Source organism: Microtus oregoni, unplaced genomic scaffold (assembly GCF_018167655.1).
Source record: "Microtus oregoni isolate MIOR12 unplaced genomic scaffold, Mior012 000073F_000, whole genome shotgun sequence".
Taxonomy (NCBI): domain Eukaryota; kingdom Metazoa; phylum Chordata; class Mammalia; order Rodentia; family Cricetidae; genus Microtus; species Microtus oregoni.
Genome location: NW_024543980.1, coordinates 3599507 through 3613379, shown reverse-complemented (window position 1 = coordinate 3613379; position 13873 = coordinate 3599507). Strand labels below are relative to the sequence as shown.

Here is a 13873-nt window from a genome sequence, read left to right as displayed (position 1 = left end):
TTTTAGTATCTAGAAGTCTGTAATGATGCTCCTGCTTTTTGTTCTTGGGATTAATAGGTGGAGGGGTTTTTACTTATTTTTTTAGTGTGTGTATGTGCATGTGAGCATGTGCATGTATGTGTGTATTTTTAAAACCATTTTTGTCAGGTGTTTTAACTGCTGTGTGTAAAAGAATTGGTTTTTGGTTTCAATACTTTCCTCCCATTTTTCTGCTTTCCATTTCATTGTTCTCAGCTCTTAGTTATTACTATTTGATTATTCCCTTCTTCCCTTCTAGCTTTAACTATATTTTGCTCCTTTCTAGTTTCCTTAAGTAGAAACTCGGATCATTGCTTAGGGGTCTTCCTTTGTTTCACATAGAAAGAATTAATGCTATACATTTCCCTCTATGCACAAGTTTAGCTGTATCACATTTTGACATGCTATATTTTTATTTTGTTCAATTCAAAATTGTTTTCTTTACCCATATGTTAGAAGTATGTTTAATTTCCAAGTAATTGGACATTGTCCTTTTGCCTTTCTGTTGTTTTTGTTTAAGTTCATCATGAACAGAAGCCATACTTTGTATTAGTTTAATTATCTTGAATTTATAAGGCGTTTTCAAAGCATAGTCTATCTTGTTAAGGGTTTTGTTTTCCTTTTAAAGAATGCATATTCTGTTTTTGTTGGTTTGAGTGTTTTATAAGTAATAGGTTCAGTTTATTGGTAGTTTCCTATTTCTGTATAACTGAGGGTAGAATATTGATTTGTTCAAATAGAGTTGTGCAATAGAAAACTCAATTGTTAGCCTCATCTAGTTTTCAACTTGATTTTCTTTGGGATTATTATAGATTAATTTAATTCAACTTTTGTGATTATCCTATATAAGGTAATAATAATATATTTTGAAATCGTGGGTTTATATAGCTTTGAAACATTTTCAGTCAATATATTGTCAGCTTTTTTTTCTCAACTGAACTGCACAGTATCCTTTCTCTCCACCTCTCTCCTGTGCAAAGTGGCAGACCTTCTGACATTTGAACCTTTATTTTGCTTTGTTTCAGATAGTTTATCTCTTTACTGTTCAGATGAGCTAACGTTTAGATCTGCCAGATTTTGTTTATTTGGTTGTTAGGTTCTCAAATTTTCAACAGTTCTTCCTTATATCTTTCTACTTTTCTGATTGGCATGTGTTATCTTTTTGTGTTGAATAATACTAATTTCATCTGGGATATTTTGAGTATTATGTTATGAGACTAGATCTTATAGAGGATTGTGTTTTCATTTTAGCCCACAGTTGACAGTTGACAGGGTTATTAGTCCCCAGGAGCAATGGCTATTTTACCTTCAGTAAGCTGTGGCCAGTACCATTTGCATGTCTGCTGTTGATGGCCAACCTGGAGTCTCAGCAATTCACTGCCAATTCTTTGGTAGGTTATTTCTGATGAGAACTACATGTCCAAGCCTGAGATCTAGGCCTTGGGCTTTATAAACAATTAAGAGGGTGGTTAGTTTCCTAAGCTCCTCCTTCTTGATGATTTTTTTGAGATCCTTCCAGTTCTACCATCTTTTTTAATTTTAATTTTTAATTATTTATATTTTTGGCATTTGACCAGAAACTTTGGACTTTAGTTGCTGTCTTCTGGCATGAACTGCACAACAGTGTCTACGTTTCTGTAGCCAAATGACTGGACAACAAACTATAATGGGATTCAGCCCCACTTTCTTGGAACCATGGTTCTGCTGAACCCAGAGAAAGGTTTTGTTTTAGCCTTGCAGACTTCTCTTGGGGCTGGCTGTCATCTACACCGCTGGAATACTTGGGGATAGAAGCCTGAGACAGCAGGGGGAAGGAGAGCAATGGATGCTACAAATATCAGCAATTCTCTTTCATGGCTAGAGCCAGAGAACTTTGGGCAGCTCATCTTTTTTCCCTCTGCCAGCAGCCAGTGTCTGGCAACAGCGTGTTAAGCCTGGACTTGGGCACACACATTGTTGTTGGTATTTCAAGTTCTGGTTGTCTTTCCTAGGGCTGCCGCTACTGTTGACTTTGCAGAGCCCTCATGTAATTGCTCCAGGTTTTGTAATTGTAAATCCTGGTTAAGACAGGGGACAGAGCGTGCTGATTGGGAGATTGACAATGGTGTGAGACATATGGAGGACATGAACTACTCCTTGACTCTAACTCTCCCAAGCTTTACATCTTTGCTTGAAAAGCATTTCTACAATCTACATTTTAAAAAAAATGGGTAAAGCTGTGGGTACTGCTATCCCCAAACATCCCTAGTCCATCAGCCCATGAAACAAAACCTTAAAAACCTCACTGGAATGGATAAGTTTGTTATTTTTTTAATGTCTCTTACCTGTTCATTTAAGCAAAGAGACCAGGAGTGTAGCTTAGTGGTAGAATTCTTGCAAAAAAGCAAACATGCCAAAAAGCCCTTTATTTCATTCAGAGCAAACACACACACACACACACACACACACACACACACACATGGTGGGGGAGGGAGAGACTTTTTCAAAGTGAAAAATTATACAGAGATTTTTTTCTCTCTCTCCCTCCTTCTGTTCTAATGCCTCACTGAAGATTGAACCACCTTTTTTTTTTTTTTTGAGACTCGATCCTCCTTGCTCTAGCCTAGGCAGCCTTTGAACTTAGGATCTTTGTGTCCAGCCTTTCAAGTAGCTGGGTCTGTAGGCATGCACCAATCAAGCCCAGGCAAAGTTAAGAATTTCTGAAATCTTTTCATTCCAGCCTAGAAGAAGGACCATGGAGATGATGCTCTGTACAAATCCAATCCAGCAGATTCACTCTCTGGCAATGAACAGGTACCTCTTTCACGAGAAGAGCTTGGTTGTACATAAATTATATAGAGAGTCCTGTTTGGGATTTGGAGTTTTAAATATGCTTATAATTTCTTTAGATGTGATTATTGTGACCATAACTAAAATAGTTTAGTGGGTATCTGGGAATAAGCTTCTCTCAAAGTTTCAAGTAAGATGGAAATCCCACCCTTAGCAGTGAACGGGGAAATGGTTTTAGGTGTTCCCAGGGTGGTGAGGGATAGTCAAAGACCTGTTGTTCCTGGGTTGGGGGCAGGAAGCCCGGTTGTGGAAGTGAGAATGGAATCTTTTAGGGAGTGAGGATTTGCATTTCCAGGAGCAGGGCGGGCTGTACAGTGGGATAGTCTGGCTCCAACTTGAGCCCACTCACAGGATGTCAGGGGAAGTGTGTCTAAGGTCATGGCCACGCCACGTGGCAGACCAGCTGGATTCAAAGCAGGAGCCTCTGGCCACACATCCTGAGTTTCCATGGTCTAATGTAGAAGGATTGAAAGAGGGTGGATGCAGGATGCTGGCATGGGCTGTACAGTGCGTGGGCAGTAAGTCTTAAGTGGCAGTGGGTGGAGATCATAGCATTTCATCTCCTTTCCTTTGACACCTTTTAAAGATACAACCTACAGTATCCAGAGTCTTATGCCAGTGTCTGCTTACAGGGCTCTTACAGAGATCTTTGATCTTTTGTGTTCTTAGGAGCAAAAGGGAAATTTTTATTTGGATACCATTTACAACAAGTGTGGAGATGTAAGTTTAGATTGAGAATTTGTCCTTTACTATTCAGCAGTTTTATTGGGGATGATTTAAAAAACCCTTGTGTAATTTTCAGATGTGGATGGCTGTACAGGATACAGTAGATTTTTTTTTAACTTTTCCTTAGAGAAGGGCTGTTCAGAATGTTTAGTGGGTTGAGTTTCAGAATTTCAGCAGCTTTATGGTGTCATGCAGTTTGACAGACTGAATTTGCACTTAGAGGAATGGAATGTATTTTTAATCATGGGAATTTATTGTGCCTAAGGAACATAGGAGAGAATGTCAGATTTCAACTGTAATTAATATTTCACTGGTGACTTCAACTCTACAGCAGCTAAACTTTACATTTAGGAAGCGCTAAAAATGGCTCAAGTCAAAGCCGAGTATAAAATGTGAAGGGTCTTAGAAAAATCAGTTTAGAGTTCTTACACTTCCTTTATGCATTTAGTATCTCAGAAAGATCTCCGGCCTACCTAAATTCTTAATTTTGAGAGAAAAATATATTATGAAAAACTATAAATGTTCAGTCTTTTATGGCTCCCCAATAAATTATACAATATGCTGGGAGGAATGAGGGAGAGGAGTGAGAATCACCATAGAAACTAGGGTAGGCGTTTCTAAGTACTGGGGGGGGGTGCATATGAGCTGCTATTATTAGGCATCCTTATTGAAGGTGCTGTATTTTTATGACTGCCTGGGAGTGTTCATTGAAGTGATAAAGACACTTGAAGCATTTATTTACTTCAGGTTCTTTCTAAAACTTAAGAATACCATTTCTTCTATTGAGAAAAATGCTAGAAGGTAGCAGTATGATCTTTAGTTGTATTATTTTGGACGTAATGCCATATTTGGAATTTATGAGTGTGCCTTGGAAATAGGTGCCTGGAAGACAAATCTCAAGGAATAGAAACTGAAGTTTACTATCATTAAGGATTTAGGCATGAGCTGCCTTTAAAAAAAAGTTTTTTTGGCTATGATGAACTTTTTCTCAAGCTGTTTTCCAGTCATCTGTTGGGTTTCTTCCACTTTGCCTAGAGCTCTTTGTCATGAGGTGATAATTAGCTAGTGACCAAGTCTGCATTCAGTATAATTTGCATGAGGTACGTAAAGGCCATTATTAAATTGCCTCCAAGCCTTGGATAACACAAAGCTCTAAAGAGATTGTTAGTGAGCATAAAAGCCAGTGAGATGGCAGAGACAGAACTATATCATACTATAAGGACACTGCTTTGTGAACATCACATGCCTTTACTATAGGCCAGTTGTTAAAAACATTTCCTTTAAAATGATTTATTTATCCATTTTTATGTGTGTATGCTCTTGTGATTTTATGGCACCTATAACTTATAGGGCTAAGGATGTAGTTCAGTGGTCAGACACTTGCCTAGAGTACACTATCGTTAGCAACACTATAGACACTTGCCTCAAAACCCACAAAAGCAAAACAAAGAACCAAATGGAAGAAAAAGAAAGAAAAGATACTGTACCTACACAGTAACACAACTTCATTGAATAGCTGTGTGTAATTTCAAGAGGCTCCAAAATCCCACGACAAGGTGCAGAGATGGCAAAATTTGAGAGTTGATAGCCTCGCTTGGTTCACTTTCTAAACCCACTCCTTGTTCTTGCTAAGCTTGCTTCAGTCTGTCTCTTCTCATAGTGGAGAATCCTCATAGGGCAATTTTCTTTCCTGCAGGGTAGCATGTCTTCAGTGATCCAGTAGACAGTGTTTTATGCCATTGTCCCTCTGGAGTTCCAGAAGATAACCTCAGAGGTGATGGGGACAAAAAGGGCTTGGGGCAAGCATATAATCTATTTCCAGTTTCTGCCTTCTCCTAAAATGTGATTCTGATTCTAATCTTCTTGATAGCTATGTTGGCAGCACCTTAGCTTTTCTTGCCCTCAAATTTTATAGTACTGTTGGTATTCTAAGGATATGTAACATTCCTCTGCTCTGTTTTTGTGATTTTCCTGAAAAGTTTTTATTCTAATTCTGGAAAATTCCAAGGTTACACATCCTATAGTCAGTAGTAGGGTTGAGTAGAGCTGGCATTTGGCCTGAGCATTCTGTGTTCTGAACCCCATTTGACTGTCCTTATCTGGGGTTAACTAATTCAGGTACCCCATCTTTGTATGTGTGTCCTTGATATTAACCTAAGAATTTGGAGGCTGCTTTTCATAGCCAATACCTGGAATATAGCATTCTTAAAGTCAAAAATGTTAATTTCATGTGCAGTACATTCTTTCTGGACCTCAAGATGCTTGGTTTGGAAAGATTTGATGTCCTCAGCTACCAAAACCTCTGCTCAGACTTTGTTGTATAGCTACAGATGGATCCTACCTGGTGCTTGCCAACTCTCTGGGAGGTACCCCTTAGTGCTATTCCTGCTTATTGGAGTCCTCAAGGTCATTCATGGAGACATGTTCAATCTCTAGTTCATGAGACAGATTTGAATAAGTCATATACCTAGGTGTCTTCAAGTAATGTATGCTGCTTTGGTTGTTGTGTCTCTGAAGTAGTATTCAGTTTCAGTTATCAATGTGCTTTTGCTCAGAGTTTGTCTTTTTTAGTAAAGCTAAGCACCATTCACTGATTGCTCACAGCTCTGCTGACCACTTGCAGTTTAAGGTTTGCTAGATACTTCAGTCTATAGCCATAACCTATTAGATTATTCTGGGTTATATTACCAACAAAGCTTTTTGTGGCATTGCCTTATAAAACGTGCATTGAGGTTGTTGACTCCCTTTGGCCAGTGTGGCAGCAGCAACAATAAGCAGCCATACAGGAGATGAAATTACCTAAGTCTGAAGAGAGGGTCTTAAACAGACTTGTGATATAGAAGGTAGATGAGCTTGGAAGGAAACCAAACATGTACCAATATACCTCCAAGGCTGCTCTGACTTAACTTCTCATTTTGCCTTATCAGAGATGTAAAGAGTAGGCTCCTGCAATTGACCTGTCTGTGTTCACTCATCTCTTCTACTACCCACTTCTTCCTGAAGCCTCTGTTCCAAAGTTATCCCTCAGGGAAACCTGGAATGCCTCTCTGTCCTGTGCTCTGTAGGCCTCCCTCCTGCACATCCGCTGTCCTTGAGCAGAGTCCTGCTTTCCAGGATGTCTTTGCAACTACATTTTTTCTCGTCTCTCTTATTCCGTACTTAATGACTGATTATAAACACTTAAAATCTGTGGTGCCTCTGAAACTTGTGATTCCCACAACTTGACAAATGCTCGGCAGCCCCTGTACCCACCCTTGCTCCCACTCCAAATGTTTAGTGGATTAGGGAACAGAAAGTACCTAAACAGAGTGCTCAATCAAGGGCTCTTCTGTTTAGGGTACTTTTACCCCTTGAGTTAATATTTAGAACATCTGCATGGTGCATGTATGTGTGTGCAGGTACGTGTGCATGTGCCAGAGGATGGCCTTGTCACTTCTCCAGCACCATCCAATTTTTTGATGCAGGGACTCTTACTGGCATGTAGCTGTCTTAAGTAGACTAGGCTAGACCATGCTCATCGTGAGTCCTAGAGAGCCAGGTGTTCTGGCTTGCTCAGCACTGCGATTACCTATTGGTGCAACAATGCTTGACTTTCTTTACATGGGCTCTGAATGAATGTAGGCCCTGTGCTTGCAAATGAAGTACCTTTGAACTGAACCATCTACTCAGCTACAGAACCTTTTGTTTCCTTTGAGAGAGAAAGAGAGAGAATTAAATATGAATTGGAAATTTCTTTTAGGCTTTACAGTAGGCACAGAACAAGATGTGGCAAAATTGGGCTGGAGAATATTGTTTTTGTTACATAGGAAATTTGAGATTATGAGTTTGGAGAATGCTGATTGAAAAATAAGTCCTAGTAACTTGGAAGAGTCATTGAATTGAAGGCTGAGGATGTGGAAGCTAAGTCATCCAGTCTGAGAACAGATGTGGTTTATTTTATATAAACCCAACATTAATAGATAGTTTATCTTGGTTAAGATTTATCGCTATTATTCAGGCAGATTTGCTGATAGGTAAACTCGGATATACAAATAAATTGTCATCCACAAAGAACTCATTACTAATTAAAATTTCCAAATTGAACAGTACAAAGAACCCAAGAAGCTTAAAAGCCTTGGCATATTCGAAGCTGTTTTGAAATAATTTATTAGAGACCCCATTAATGGTACTAGTACAAAATTACTATCCTATAAATAAAAATGAACTTTGGAAAAGCTAGCAATATGATAAAAGCACTGTTCTTTCTTTCTTTTTTATTACTATTATTACAAATTTTCACATCCTCCCCTCCCCCATTCCCCCTCCCCTCCCTCTCCAAGGAAGGCAGAGGACCTTGGACTTCCCACAGGGCAGGGAACCCTGACTGCTCTTTGAAAGCGCCATCCTTTTTGAGCTCTCTAGATCATTCTGTAAGGGACTGGATTTGTAGAAAACACTGTCTTGTTAGGTCTAGTGAGCTCCGTGCTTTAGCAAAAACAAGAGCAAGCAGCTAGGTGATAGAGCTCTTGCCTAGCATGCCTGAATACCTGGGTTCCAGACTCAACATTGCTAAGAGGGAAAATTCCCTTTTAACTTTTTAATAACTCCATTTTACCCAAGAGTAGAAAATATTAATGTGTTTGTTTGAAAACTTTTATTTAATCTATCCACTTTTCTGTTAACAAAGAAAAGCTGTATATATGTGCTGACCTTGAACTCAGGAGTCCTCCTGTCTTTGTGTCCTGGTGCTGAGATTATAGGTATGCCCAAGAGAGCTGATCCCCCTCCCATGTAATAGTCTTGCATACATTTTTAATGCTTGATTTTTATTTGGCTTCAGTCCATCTTTATCTAATTATTCCTAGTAAATTCATTCATTCCTGGGGACTCCTGTATTTCGGTCTAAGGTTCCTATGGTAACTTTCTTCTTACTACAAAGATGCCCGCTTTCTTCTGGGCCTTTGCTTTACAAGTGCACTCATCAGTTCCAGTGGATGCTTTTCAGAAGCTATAATCATTTTCTGAGTGATTGTTCTTATAAATTCTGAATTTGGTCTTGACTACATAGCGTGTAACCTGGTCTCTACCCAGTATTGCCCTTGTGTTTTTCTCACTAACTCCCAAGGGCCAAAGATTATCTTACAGTGGGCTCTGATATAAAGTTTTTTTTTCTGAAATATATGTGTAAATGGAATGTTTTTCAGAGAAGAAGGTTGTCAATGAGTTCAAACTTGTGGAATTTTTGTCAAATTGTATTGATTAACCAATGCTCTTGCATCTTCCGGACAGTTGGTGAGAAAACAGTGATTGTAGTTAATTTTTAGTGAGTGTCACATAGTTGGTAATTGCTCTGATTCATGATATTATTATATTCTCTTTCCTTCACTCATAGCAAAACAAGCTTAATTTGATTTATATCCTTAGGAAGAAGAAAAATAACCCTAAGATTACTCACATGGCTGTGATTCAGCTTTTGGCTCCTTCCTCTTTCCTTCTCCTCTTCTCCCGCCCTTCTCCTCCTACCCTACCCACTCTCGTATTCACTCCCACCCACGATGTTGTTGTCATCAAAGAAATGAGTCAGATCGTTCTTAAACGGGTGGGGCAGGAGATAAGTAATAAAAAATTTTCTGAGTGAAGTATGCGGCTTCTGTGTAAAATCATTTCAAGAAGACAGGCAGTTCCTTATATGACACGAAAAGCTTGGAACTGAGTCCAGCCCTCATCAAGACATGATCCCAGTGTCTTACATGAATCTGTGTAGTTTGTGTGCGTGTTTGTAGAGTTGTTCCCATAGCATAGCCATGGAGGCAAGCTCCTCTGAGATTCTGATAGTGGAAATTTTATATAAACTATATACGAAGCTAATGAGCTCTCAAAGCAGAGTACTTTGCTAAACAGTGAGTTTTCTTTTGGAGACAGAATCTCATTCTGTAGCTCAGGGTACTATTGAACTTTGTGTGCCTCCTGCCTTTGCTTCCCAGGGCAGGGAGTGATAGGCATGTGTCATCATACCTGGCATTATTTGCCTTCAAATGAACAGTATCACTCAGAAGCTTGAGGCTGTTCTTCCTACCCTTGGAGTGGAAAACAACTACTGGGGGTGGCTGCTTACCCATGGTGATGTGGTGAGCATTATGGATACAGCGATTTCTATTTCTTTCTTGTATTTTCTTTTTTTAAAATTCCAACATTTATGCTTATTTTTTTTAATTTATTTATTTATTAAAGATTTCTGTCTCTTCCCCGCCACCGCCTCCCATTTCCCTCCCCCTCCCCCAATCAAGTCCCCCTCCCTCCTCAGCCCGATATTTTCTTGCTTACGTCCATTCTTCAGGTGATGAAATACAGAAAGGAAGTAAATCTCACATCCCTTCAGGCATTGCTCTCCCAGGGCCAGTATTGGATCTCTGACTGTCTGTGTTCATCTTGAACTATAGTTGAGGTTTCTGGAACTGACAATGTCAGATTATTTGGTAATTTGAGTTGCTGACAGAGAGGCAACTCTATGCTGTTTCTCCAGATCAACTTTTAGTGCAGAGTTTAAAGAGATCTGTGCCTCTGACCCAAGCTGCCAAGCAAAGGTGTGAGTCTGAGCCTTCTCCCACTATTCATTTGTAATTCAAACCACCCTCTCTTCCTTCTGCTCTTTCTCCCCCATCATGTTAAAGAGAAGTTGGAGCAGTTGCTTGACCTTCAACAGAGCAGGGTAGTTGAGGATCTGCCTACTTGTACAGTACGCTCACACCTCAGGTGCTTGCTGTCCTTGTTAGCATTCTTTATGTCACACGCTGACTGGAAACTGTTAGCTTTTGGTACCTGAGGCCTCGTGCAGTGGTTAAACTGCTACACATAGCATTTTCTTGCTACACAAGAAGCATTCAGCTTCTTGTACAATTTTCTAATTAAAGCTAATCTAACAGAGAATGTATACTGAGGCTTTCCACCCAACTGCCCGAGTTTCCTTTAGGGTAAATGTAGTGGGCTTTTGTGTTGTGGTCTTATGATAAAAAACATAAAGCAAAGGAGAAGACATGAGTACTTTTTCCTGGGTCTGTGCTCTTCTTTATCCTTATTGGGTGCTGTTTGGAGGTAACAGACAGCGCTCTGCTCTGCCCTCAACCGGGCTATTAATATCCTGCCAGTTCCTTGACTCAGTTATCTTTTCCTGGCTGGTAACAGTGCTAATATCTTGACCCATCTGGGCCAACTAGAATGTGAGTTCTGTTTTTTTGTTTGTTTGTTTTGTTTTAATTTTGAGGCAGGGTTTCACGTAGGCTGGCCTTGAACTAACTCCTTATCCTCCTGCCACAGTCCTACAACCTTCCCGCTTCCTACAGTCACTGAGATGGCAGGCTTTTTGCCACCATGCTTGGTTGTGACGGGAGATTTTGAATGACCTTTCTCTGACTGGTTCCATCTGGTTCCTAGCTCCCTTCTGCAGTGACTTTAGGAGATCCCAGAAAATGTGGTGGGAAAAGTACAAACAGATACTGAAATGCTCTGCTGAAGTGAAGGCTTGGTCAGGTGTTCATCATCAATATTAAGTAGTTTTATGTGTTTTTTTTTTTTTTTTTAATGACAGAATAACTCTGCTGGGTGTGTCTCAAACACTGTTTCCAAGGCTTTTCAGTTCAGGAGCACAGCTAGGGATGAGCGAATCAGGACTGAAACACTAGCCGTTCTCCAGACTTTTAAAAGATGTTAAAGGTCTCTTCAGATACCAGAGTTTTGGTTGTATGATGTTATTAAAGTTCTGTATTTCCATGGGAAGCTATGTAATTATAGACCTGATGCTGTCTGTGTACCATAGGGAGGTAACTGTTTTTCAGTGGCTAGATTAATATATCCCTGCTGAAATATGAACAAGTTTTAAAAACTAGTTGAGAAATGCTCTTGTAGTTAAAATAGACTTGAAAAGTATAAATTGGAAATACACTTCCAAGTAGTCTGTTTAAATTTAATTTCTAAATACTGATTCTATATGAAAATTTAAAGTGGTATTTATTCCAGTGAAGTCTTTCGGGGGGATTTTTAATAACGTGAGTGATCAACCTTAGAATTAGCTTTTTAAAAAGTATTATTTAAGTGTGTGTATGTTTTCTGTGTCTTCATCTATGAGTTGGAAAATTTATATCTGAATATTGTGTTATGTTGTAAAAATAGAATGTATGTCCTACCTAACATAACTAGTTATCCATCAAGATTTAATCAACAGTAAATGCTAAGCCTCTGTCAAAGCAGTTGTCGACTTTGGTCAAGGTTAAAGGAAGTATGCTGAAAAGAGATAACTGTAGTTCAGCTGCTTGCATGAGCCTTGCAGACTTTTTGTGTGTAGGGAATTGCACTCATTATTCCACTTCTTCCTGTCTACGTAATACCTGGTACCAATTGACTCCATGGAATGCCACTCCCATCATGCTAGTTACTGAACCTTTTACTGAAAAGTTGATTTTTAAGCAGTTTATTTGGGATTTTTCCCAGAGACCATTTGGTGACTTTCAAGTTTTTGCCTTTGGCTTTTAAGTAAGTTGATATTAAAAGACTGAGATGTTGGGGCGGGGCGGGGTCATTGTCACATTTGTGTTTCTATGTGAGTGACTCAAGTTAGAGTAGGAACTGCAGTGCATACGAAAGCGAAAGCCTCTTACATGTCTCTCACGTCCCTGACCACTTCCTGAAGAAGCTGCCACATGGGCCCCAACATGAGAGTTAAACCGGGTTCCTCCACTGGTGAAGACGTGAGGCAGGCTGCACATTTCCCCACTGTGTGAACTAAAATTGACAGCACATGGTTCTGGAACATTACATATTAGGGAGTGGGGCCAGAGCTTCACTGAGGCTTCAAAAGTAATCTTGGAGCTTTCTTGTTTACATGACTTTGAAATCTTTTAGAACGTGCATTGTGATCTTTAAATGTACACGTTAGAAAAGAAAAAAAAAAGTGAGCTTGTCAGATCAACTGCCACCGCTAGTCTAATAAAACTGACTCATATCCAAACGGCTGTGCTTACACTACCCTCCCATTCTGGGGAAAATGTGGCCGGGGGAGGCGGAGTGAGTCATCACCTGGTTTGTTTGACATATGCTTCCTTCCATAAATTGGGAATGGCAAGCAGCACAGTGCTCTGGGCTTGCCTCGGAGAAATGACTGTTGCAGCTTTGCTGGAGCAAAATGGGGTGTCTGGTTTGGACAGATGAAGCTAAGCACATTTTTTGACTTTAAATGTCAGTGGAGGGGGAGAGGAAATGGACAGATCCGAACAAGGAACACTTGTAAGTACCATTTTCAGAGAATGGAGAAATGGAAGGCTGTTCGTGGTTGAATTTCTTCCCGAGGTGGTATTTACGAGAAATTGGAGGTATTAAGAATGAATCGGCAGCTACTTCACGAAGTGGGCTTGTTTATTTATTAAGAGTGTGCTTTGTATGGACAGAACAAAATGGACAGGGAAGGGGGATATGATTTGTAGCTAGCATAAGGATTTGTTCTGATGATACTTAAACTTGCTTACGGTTTACAACTGTTTTAATAAAACATGTTTGCCTTAGGATCTTTTCTTGGGCCCTTTAAGGGAAGGAAAGAGAGGCTATGCCCTTTCCCCATTTCCTTACAGTGGTTCTCCGAGGCTCTGTAGAACTGTACAGAAGGAAGTTTGGAACGTAAACTTTTCAGCGAGTCTGACAGAGGCAGGATGAGCCGTACATTTGCAGCTGAAGTGCGTTTTTAAACTCAGCCTCTGCTTTGGGATTATTTTTTAATACATGCCAGACATTCTTCTGATTTCTAGCCTGCCTGGGTCTCAGCTTCTTCTCTGTCTGTGTGAAGCTAGGGTGTTACTTGTTTTAAAGCTTGAATTGTTGGAGCCAGGGCGTTTTCTGTTTCAGCTTGCCCCCACCCCCTTCCTGAATGAGTGTCCTTTGTATAACCCCAGTAATTCAGAAATCCTACAGTCATAGGGACTGCCCTGTCATGTGACTTAGGTACTAGGTGTTAGTTGTGATTGGTCAGCAGCTAATTGGTGGGTCCGTATAAGAAGTCCCGGGTCAGGCGATTTTGTCCACTGTCTACTCAGCCCCTGACTACTGCTCAAGATGGGTAGGGTGCAGGTGGGATCTGTCTACTGATTCCTCCTATGATAGATGATGAAGTAATTGCTGCCCCGGGGTCTGCACACCAGTGTAAGACACTCAGATTACTTGTGGCTGATTTGATCAAACTGGCTTCCTGAACTGGTAACTGTCACTTTAATGTAGCTTACTGATTAAACTGAGAAAAATGTAACTGAAAATGTGTGCCAAGAACTTGTGTGGACTTATT

The 13873-nt window shown here is 40.0% G+C and overlaps 1 long non-coding RNA gene across 6 annotated transcripts in view; it reads left to right on the top strand.

Moving 5' to 3' along the window:
- LOC121441023 overlaps positions 1–13873 on the top strand; it is a 78969-nt gene that overhangs the window by 37619 nt on the left and 27477 nt on the right. For 4 of the 6 annotated variants that reach the window (XR_005973417.1, XR_005973420.1, XR_005973418.1 and 1 more), the window contains one exon: positions 2738–2811. This is a non-coding gene — a long non-coding RNA (uncharacterized LOC121441023). Of the gene's footprint in view, positions 1–2737; positions 2812–12671; positions 12829–13610; positions 13789–13873 lie in introns of those variants that run through there. The other 2 variants (XR_005973415.1, XR_005973416.1) reach the window with 2 other exon arrangements.